Raw genomic sequence first — 10611 nt, 5'->3', positions numbered from 1 at the left:
AGGCCATACAAGGAGAGGCAGAGGGATTTGGGACTCTTGAGTCTGGAAAAGAGAAGGCTCAGGGGTGACTTGGTAACAGCCTACAATTATATAAGAGGGGTACATCAGGACCTGGGAGAAGAGCTGTTCACCAGAGCTCTCCAAGGGATAACAAACAGTCTAATGAATACAAACTCCAGGAAGGCCGATTTAGACTAGACGTACGGAAAAAGTTCTTTACAATGTGTGTGTCCAGGGTCTGGAGCAGACTCCCCCCAGAGGTGGTGCAAGCACCTACTCTGGACCCTTTCAAAAACATCTGGATATTTTTCTTGCTGGGATCACTTGATCCCAGCTGCCTTCTTGCCTATGGTGTGGGAGCTGGACTTGATCTCACGAGGTCCCTTCCAGCCCCTAATATCTATGAAATCTATTAAATTGAGTCTGCTGGAGCATAGTAAGTACCACACTCCAGCAACCTCCATTGTCTCATGTATCAGCGTCCATGCAGTTCAAAATGGTGGCAGGGGCACTTTAACTGAATCCCGTTCAATGAGCTTTAGTTAAATCATTTTAACTAAACTGCTGTCATTTTGAAGTGCGAGGACGCTGATACATGAGATGCTCGAGGCACTTCAATTAGAGCAGCTCTCAGAGGTTGTGAAGGGCAGCCTATCCAAAAGGAATCTTATCAACACAGGTGCTGCCATATGTGAGCTTTATGCTGAAGAGAACTCTATGCCTACTGCAATAGCTTCTACAAAAAAATGCCAGGTAAGATTAGGAGAAGAAACCAATTCCTGAATACATCGTCTGTGGACAGCTTTCCAGATTATAGCAGACAGAGAATATGCATTCGCATTGAGTCTTGTCCTGACAAACAAGTTAGCACAGGAGAGCCTATGAAACTAGTAATAACTTGGGGAGATATAGTCACATTCATCAGATATATGTCTCTTATTAAACGCATGCATCTCCACTGAAGACAGGCAGGTTGCATGGCTGCAAAAAGGGAACTAGACTAGTGTTGGATTCATCCTGGGGAAAATGCTATAATCCAACTCCTGTAAAGGGAGACTCCTTTTTCTTTTCACAGCGGTGAGGGAACAGTAGTGTTTCTGGCCCAGACCCATATCATCTAGTGCAGAGTGAATTTTCACATAAGGCACATGCAGCTAGTAAATCAAAGAGATCTTAACAGGCTGCCAAGTGGCAGTAAGAGATGACACTGCACCCTGGCCCTGGGTCAGAATTGATTTTAGCAGCTATAAATATTTACACACTAAAAAGTTCCAGTTGAGCTGAAGTCCTGTGGGGCAGGGTGTTTGTTCAAGCATAGAAATGCAATGATCTCTGATCAGCAAAGTGAATCTCATGCTGAAGAGACAAAAATATTCATTTTACTGATAACTTTTACCACCTGTTTATTATAAAACAGCATACTGTTAGAATTCAGAGTTAATATTAGAAAGGGAAACACAATTCATTTTAGTAAAGTGTATTCAAGAAAGAGGTCATAATGAATATATTCTTTTGCATGTCAAAAATAACTACCTAACCCAGACTATAATGAGCAGAACCATGCAGAGCAGAGTACCTCCTCTTCACTCTCTTGTTTGGCTTGCTTCATAAAAAAACAGTGATACTGGCTTTTCTAGAAAAAGAAACTGAGTTACTAAAATAAACATAAAATGTTAAATTGATAACTGTCCAACAGGTGGGTTGTACAGCAGTTACAAATGTGGCATTCAGTCATGCAGTCCTGGTTAAAACAATTTTATTTCAGTGACCTTAAAACATTTGAATCTATGTCATTTAGTTATAAACTACAGGAGCATACATCTCGTTTACTGCTATCTTCAAACAAGGAAGTCATCACAATCCTTCTCCAATTGAATTTACATTCCCCTCTCTCCCATTTCATTTTTTGCTATGGCTCAGTAGAGATTATGTAGCTTTTATACCAGGACTGGGTAGAAGTTTGCTCTAGAGGTTAAGACCTCATAAAGTGCAGTAAGTTTTTAGATAGTATATATGTAATTCAGTATGTGGAAACAGGGTAAGTTTTCAAAGGCAGAGAAAGCTGTAAAAGGCCAGCATTTGGCACCAAGAAGCAAGATGCATCAATGAATGTAGAAAGCATTTTAGAAGATTATCTAGATTGTATGAAAGTCAAAGTAACTGGAGAGCAAATTTGACAGATAGCTTCTACAAAGCTTCACTGTGTGAAGTTATAGTGACACAGTGGGGCAAATGATGGTGCACTAAGAAAAACCTCACTGCATAACACTTTAATGTGAAGCAATGGGGCTGCATAAATGTAGGAGTGGAATTTGGTCCTTATCTTTAACACCAGAGAGAGAATTAAGTTATATTTCCTATCTTAAAAAAAAACAAAAAACCTAAGATCTGATATTCGTCTGCATTTAACAAGAAAATGTACTCGAGCTGAGGTTTTACTGAAGGACAGGTTTTAAAATTGATTAAACTGATGGTTTAAGCTCTTATATTCATGTTAAGCATGCTACATTAATTATGATTTTTATGGAGAAAAAAAATCATATGAGGCCACCCTCCTCTCAGGTGCAAAAGTCCTGTTGTTATGCCTGCCTGATTAGCACTCAGTGGGCACGTCTACACAAGATGCTTAATGCACAGTAGATTAATTCTACTGCACATTAACGTGTTACTGCAAGAACCACACTAATGTGCAGTAGAAGTAGTCTGCACATTAAGCATCACAAAAAGACCAGGCACCATTGCTACTGCGTCTCCACAAGACATTTACTGCACAATAGACTAATTAACTATGGAGTAAACTAATTTACTCCACAGCAGGATAGTACTTGTAAATCCAAGTCCTATCCTGCTGCAGAGTAAGAAACTGCAGGAGCACATGTAGATGCTGCCCCAGCTGGCTGGGGCATGAGGGTGCTTTAGTATGTGGGATGCCTGCCAACTAGCCCCACACTGAAATACCCTTGTGCCCCAGTCAGCCCCTTCACAGCATGTTGTGCTGGGGGCAGTTGGCCACAGCCTGGCAGGCTGAACCCCTAGGCCTCCTGCCAGTCAGGGCTGCACCAATCTAGCTCAACATGCTGTGCTCCTGGGTGCCCATTCAAATGGTAATAAACTCAGGTTTTATTGCTGTGGACTGTATTGCTCTGACTTAGTTACAGACAGAAGTGACAATTTTCGCCTGATCTAGCCACAGAAGGCAGTTTATAGCTGTGACCAAACACAAGTGCACAGCTGCAAGTAGCTTCAAAAATGGTTGATTGGGTGAAAATCTGACCCCCCATTGCATGAGGTATCAGATAAAGATGTTACAGAATGTAGCATCTTTTGTAACTTGTGTCCGCAGAGCTCCCAGCCTGTGGTAGTTTTCCGAATGGGAAAGTGGAAAGGGAGAAAAGGGGGTTCAGTCTGGGAGGTTTTCAGCCCCCACTGGAGGGTGAGGCAGGTGTATCGCAGCCCCCCTCCTCCTGAGGGGGTGGGGCTGCAATTCACACACCTCACCGTTCAGCACCAGCTGGGGAGCCCCAAGAATGAGCTCCCTCTGCAGGCTTTCCTCTCTCCCATTCTGAAAACAGCACAGAAAGCCTGGCCATTGCTATGGGAACCTGGCTGCAGGTTCGCAGGCAGCCCCCTCTCTCCTGTAACCAACAGTGAACTTGTGTTATTTTGAGGTAACGTAACTCATAACGTCGCAAAAATTGTTCTGAGTTATAGCTGGGAGCTGCACTTCTTTCTGCACCCTAATTGCACATGTAGACATGCCCAGTCACTGACAGTTTTCTCAGTTTGAACTCAGTGCAGGTTTCTTGCTGGGCCATTGAAGATGAAGATTAAAGGGATAGATTCATAATGGCTTTGAACAGATACCATTCTATTGAATCCTGTTTTACAACAGCAGTGAACATAGCCCAAAAGCATTAATATTTTATATTGATCTCATAAAATTCCACCTATTTTCCTGTAGGGATAACAGACTAAATTTATCCTCAGCAGAGATCCACAAATTTAAAACAATGCAGCGTATGGCATAGGCGAGTTCTCCAGACTATTTTAACAATTTTCTATTTGACTTCTTCCTTCCACTAAAAAATGTTTTAATTGTATAACTCTGTAATTTGCAAACCATAAAACTTCTTAGCTTTTAAGTGTCCACTGAGAAAATCAGTGGCCATTATCAAGTTATATAACGTGCCAGGACTGTTACTGTTCAGGAACTATTTGTGGGAACAATGTTCCAGTGAAATATAATTCATTTGTTTACTTCCTAAGTAGAATAACTAAACAAAAAATCTCAAATGTCGTAGTGCTGAGGTGGCCAACTGCAGCACTCATGCTACCAGGGGCACAGGCAGCAGGGTTGCCAACCCAAGAAAAAAAAGTACAGTCTGCAAGCTGTTTACTGACACATGTTTTTATTGATACATGTTTTATGTAATATAATTGTAAGACTTCTGCTATGCTGTGCCATGCTGCCAGGCCCCAGTTAGAAAAGGTGGGTTTAAATTTAAGGGTTTAGTATCAACCAAAATTTTTAAAAGTAAAAAAAGTGTGGTTGTAAGTAAAAAGTTTGTAGCGGAAAAAAATGTCTTGGGTTAACAAGAAACTGCTTGACTGCAGCAATTGTTTTACACTCTGCTGGGGCCCCCTACTCACCCCGCATATCTTGATGCCCCCTCCAGCCCATGTCCCAGCCTTAATGTCACTGGCCCTACTCCTCCCACTACAGACTCCCAAAGAACCCTACCTGCAACCAAGCAGTATTTCAGCAGCCTGGGACAGAACAGCAGCATGTGACTGGTTGCTCTGCTGTGCTCTGTCTGTCAATCAAGCTATGGCTGCTTAGCATTTTTACTGACAACTAAATTTTTTATTTTTTACAGACTTTATTGACAGCCATTTTTAGCCTGATTTGTTACTGGCAGTAAAGCTGATGGACAGCTTCTGTGTGTAGTACACAGTGGACCTGAGCAGGGAGCGCCCCCTGTGTGTGGGTGTTAGAAATATTATTAAAAATGCATTATCAATAGCAGATTTAGAAAAAAAAACACAGCTGCTAGCCCTCCTTGTCTCCTTAATGGGAGAGGGAAGGGGGGGGTTGGAAATTGAAGGGAAAACCACCAAAGGCCCTTTGTACTAAGGTATCACTCTCTCTTTGTTCTGCAAATTTACTATCTCTTTGTTACACTAAATCACACTTTCTTTCATGACCCCCACATTCTTAGGCTAAGATAAGAGCAATTGCCATTTCAGCCTTCAGGTTGAACCTTGAGTAACCTTGGATCCCTTCTACGCACGCGTGATAACCTAATGCATATTAAGCCTATCCGCCCCGCATACTTAAGTAGTTAATTATAATGCACATGGGACGTATGAAGCGACATGTTTACATATATGTTTGTATGAACCGGAAATGAGTTGTAAAAGTTCCTCCTTCTGCACACATGGTCAGGAGAGAGGGGATAAAAGCCTGCTAATGATTGTGCCCGGGGGCAGAGTGTTTGATCTTTTGTCTCTCTCTCTGACCCTATTTGCAAATATATACCTTTTGTGTTGCTAATAGAGTGTGTCTGTAGCTGAAGGGTTTTTTTTCCACCTCCCGAGAAACGAACCGCGATTTTTATATCAATAATTGGCGCCCAACGTGGGGCTTCTCGAGGACTACCCCGGAATTCAGTGACGGAGCACCTCCGGTACCAGGGGTTGTGCGCACCGAGCCGACTTTGGACTCGCCCCTGGAATTTGAGGTTTAAGTCCGAATATCCGGGAAGTTAAAGGAAGTATCCCATGTAAATTCTGAGTTTCTGGAGAGGCAGACACACTTTGGAATTTGGATCGAGATCTCTGGGGTATCTGAGTGAGTATACGAATTCCCTTTGCCCAATCTGGTGTACGGATCTAAAACAAAGGATGTGTAAGTTTGCTGAGAAATTCTAGGCTTAGCTCTCATTGTAAATCATCTGTTGTTGAGATCTTTTTGGTATTTGGTGTGCCTTGGGCGCATTTTTGTGGGCAAATGGGTACGAGTAGCTCTCGTGTAGAAAACAATATTGATACCCCTCTAAAAGTCTTATTACGTCATTTTAATAAATTTGCAAAGCCGGCCGATTATGGAATAAAAATGAAAAAAGGTGATTTAAGTAAGTTTTGTCAACTCGAGTGGCCAACATTTGGGGTCCACTGGACCCCGAAAGGATCCTTTGTGCTAAAAGAAGTGATAGCTATCCATGAAATTGTTATGCAAAATGGGTATTGGAATCAGTTTCCTTATATTGATTGTTGGTTGTGGGTGGTTCAAAATCAGCCACCTTGGATTAAGAATTACTTAGCAAAGTCTCATGTGATGCTTGTTAAGAAAAAGGCTCGGGGGGGGCCGCCTGTACTTCCTGAGTCTAATGAGGGGGGGGATTCTGAATTGGCTAAGTACCGGACCCGTGCTCCGGTTGCCCTGTCGGGTAGCGAAGATGAGTCAGACGCCTCCTCGGCATCCAGTCCTTCTGCACCACCGCCCCCTCCCTTAGAGAGACCACCACCGACGTACCAATGCATACCTAATGAGTTAGAGCGTGAGCCTCAGCCAAGTGCCTCATCTGAATCAGGAAATAAGGGTTATTATTTGCGCAAGCCTGTAGAGTCACAGCCGGTGTTGAACTGTCCGATGCGAGAGGTTATTGGGGAAGGAGGCACTGCAACTTTTGTCTACACCCCATTTAGCACTTCAGATTTATTTAACTGGAAGAATCAGAGCCCCTCTTTTCGTGAAGACCCTGAAAAGATGAGGGATTTGTTTCGATCTATTGGGCAGACTCATCGACCCACTTGGGCTGATGTCCAGATGATGCTCCAGACCCTCCTAACCCCGGAGGAGAGGAGATTAGTGTTAGGTACAGCAGAGCGTATTGCGGCAGCCAGAGTTGAGTCAGAGGGTGCTGCTGGTCGTACTCTGCGTGATACCTGCCCTGTAGAAGAGCCGAGATGGGACAATCATACTGCAGAGGGCAGAGAGCTGAGTGCACGGTATTTGGGAATTATAGTGGAAGCAATGGGAAAGGCAGTGCCTCGGATTACCAATCTGTCTAAATTGTATGAGGTGAGACAGGGAAGAGAGGAGGATCCCTCAGCTTTCCTTGGGAGGCTGTATGAGGCGTTTCGCAGGTTTTCGGATCTGGATCCAGAAGCCCCAGATAACCAGCGCATGGTAAATCTTATGTTTATTGGTCAATCTGCTGCTGATATCCGTAAGAAGTTACAGAAAACTGAGGGAGGTGCTAGGAAACCGATTTCAGAGCTGGTGGAAATTGCATATAAGGTGTATGGGAATCGTGAGCAAGTGCAGGAGCGCAAGGAGGATAAAAAGGCTCAGCGACAGATGGCAGCACTAGCAGCTGCTATAACTGGAGGGAACCCTGGAAAGGCTGGGATACAGAAGAGGAAGGGAGAAAGAGTGGGAGCAGATGTTTGTGCTTATTGCAAGGAGAAAGGACACTGGAAGAGGGAATGCCCGAAGTTGAAGGAGAAGAGAGAGGGGGAACTGAGAGGTCACCTCATGCAGGCAGAAGACAAGGGTGAGGATTCAGAATGAAGGGGACAGGGATCTAAGACCACTACCCTTCGGGTTGGAGCCCGAGAAGATCCCATGGTAACCATTAGGGTTGGTGGCAAAAACTTTGAAGCCTTGGTGGATACTGGGGCTACATTTTCAATGATTCCAGAAAAACCCCCCTGTGCAGGAACTAGTGAACAGGATGTACTTGTAGAAGGGATTGAGGGAATGCAAACCCGACTCCCTGTTTGTAAACCACTCCTCACCAAGGTGGGAGACCATTTGCTCGAGCACTCCTTTGTGTATTCTCCAAGTTGCCCGGTTGCACTCCTTGGGCGGGACTTACTCACAAAATTGCAAGCTGAGATCTTTTTCAGAGACGATCAGATGGTGGTCCAGCTACCTGTCAAGCAGAGCTCGAACTATCAGATGGCTCTCCTGGAGGACCGACGCCCTGCAGTAAGTCCAGAAGATCACATGACTGGAGTAGACCCCTCAGTATGGGCTGATGGAACCCCTGCGCGAGCTAAGTTCGTCTCCCCGGTAAGGATCGTACTCAAGGATGGGGAGGGGCCCGTTCGGGTAAAGCAGTACCCACTCAGCCGAGCGGCCAGAGCTGGACTCAAGCGGTTAATAGAGAAATACAAGAGGTACGGATGGCTAGTGGAAGGGTCTTCACCCTATAACACCCCCATTCTTGGAGTGCCAAAGGCAGATGGGGTCTCATACAGACTGGTCCAAGACTTACGGGCAGTAAATAAGAAGGTCCTTTCAGACCATCCTGTAGTCCCGAACCCTCACACGATTTTGACACAAGTACCGGGGGAAGCTGAAATATTTTCAGTGCTAGATTTGAAAGATGCTTTCTTCTCTATTTCTCTTCACCGAGAGAGTCAAAAATTGTTTGCTTTTGAATGGGAGGATCCAGATACTTTCCATAAAGCCCAACTCATGTGGACAGTTCTTCCACAAGGATTTATAGCAGCCCCCCATATTTTCAGACTTGCCCTTCAGAAGGACTTGGGGGAATGGAAGGGATCACACCCCGCAGTGACTCTCCTCCAGTATGTGGATGACCTGCTAGTTGCAAGCCCAAACTTGCAGCTCTGCGAGGAAGCCACCAGGTCACTCCTAAACACTCTGGGAAAAAAAGGATATAAAGTCTCTAGAGAAAAAGCCCAAATATGTCAGCCTGAAGTCACATTTTTGGGATATAAGCTCTCAAAAGGAGTCAGAGCCCTGAGTGCAGATCGCATACAGGCGATTCAAGGTCTAACCCCACCTAAGTCACCCAAGGAGCGAGCATTCCTAGGGCTAACTGGGTTCTGTCGACTATGGATACCAGATTACGGTGGGAAGGCTAGACCACTGTATGAATCCCTGACTAAGGAGAGTCTCACTAAATGGAAATGGAATAAAGAAATGCAGCATGCTTTTGATCTGCTGAAGGCAGCATTAACCCAGCCCCCAGCCTTAGCCATCCCAAACAGTAAAAAGCCATATCGACTGTATGTTCATGAGAATCGAGGGGTTGCATCAGGGGTGCTGACACAGCCATCGGGCCCGACCTGGAGACCCGTGGGATATTATTCAAAGGTTCTAGATCCAGTTGCACTCGGGTGGCCAGCCTGTCTTCGGGCTGTGGCAGCCACAGCAGTGGTTGTTGAAGAAGCCCAGAAGATAGTCATGGGTGTGGATATGGAAATACTCACTCCTCATGGAGTTCCCCAGATCCTAGGGACTGAGGGAGGGAAATTTCTTAACCCCTCCAGACAATCACGGTATGAGATATTTTTGCTCTCTAATCCAGGACTTACTTTCAAACATACTACAGCCTTAAACCCTGCAACCTTGCTGCCAGAGCCAGGGCAACCGACGCATGACTGCCTTGAGGTCCTGAATCAGACCACGCAGGTGCGACCTGATCTTGCTGAGGACCCAATTGAAGACCCATATGTTGAATACTTTGTGGACGGCTCCAGCTCTGTCATCGATGGAAAAAGACGAACAGGATGTGCAGTGGTAACCTTGGATAAGGTAGTATGGAGGGAGTCATTGCCAAGCTCATGGTCGGCACAGGCCGCAGAACTCACTGCGCTCACCCGAGCATTACAGCTGGGGACAGACCAGCGAGTTAATATATACACTGACTCTCGCTATGCTTTTTCTACAGTCCATGCGCACGGACTATTGTGGAAAGAAAGGGGTTTCATTACTGCCTCTGGGAATAAGATTGCTAATGGCCCCCAGATTATCAAACTACTAGAGGCACTCCACCAGCCTAAAGAGGTAGCAGTCATTCATGTGCGGGCCCATGGGAAGGCTGCTGAGAAAAAGCATAAGCTTGGAAATGCAAAGGCTGATGCAGCAGCAAAGGAAGCTGCATTTATTGGGGAAGAAGCGGAAGAGGTATCCAAGCAGGCCATGTCCCATGCCATATGGCCATACGTTCAGGATTTAGTCCCACAGTATTCCCCTGAAGAAGATAAATTTGCACAGAAAGCTTGTGCAGAAAAGAACTCCCAGGGGTGGTGGATAGTACCAGGAGGGAAAGTCATGATACCCAGGCCATTGCTTCGGGAGGTGCTGCAACAGCTCCATGCAAGAACCCATATGGGAGGTTTGGCCATGGGTGATCTAGTGATCCGCCAAGCAGTAGCCCCAGGGCTATATGTAGAAGCTCAGCGCATTGCTACCAAGTGCATCACATGCCAGAAAGTAAACCCCCGAAGGAAACCCCCTGTGCCAATGGGAGGTAGACCCTGGGCAGCGTACCCTGGACAGGCATGGCAGATTGATTTTGCCGAGCTCCCACGGTCCGGACATCACGGGTTTTTACTTGTCATGGTAGACCAGCTCTCTCGTTGGGTCGAGGCTTGGCCCACCAGGACTGCCACTGCAGCTACAGTAGTGAAGTATTTGTTACAGGAGATCATTCCCCGGTATTCCCTGCCTGAGTCCATCGAGTCGGATCAAGGACAACACTTTGTGGGAAAAGTGGTTCAAGAAGTCGCACAAGCTCTCAAGGTTACTTGGAAACTACACACACCATGGAGACCACAGAGTTCAGGACA

The sequence above is a fragment of the Crocodylus siamensis genome, chromosome 3 (assembly GCF_052110815.1).
Source record: "Crocodylus siamensis isolate JL-2025a chromosome 3, ASM5211081v1, whole genome shotgun sequence".
Lineage (NCBI taxonomy): Eukaryota > Metazoa > Chordata > Crocodylia > Crocodylidae > Crocodylus > Crocodylus siamensis.
This window is presented reverse-complemented; position numbering follows the sequence as displayed.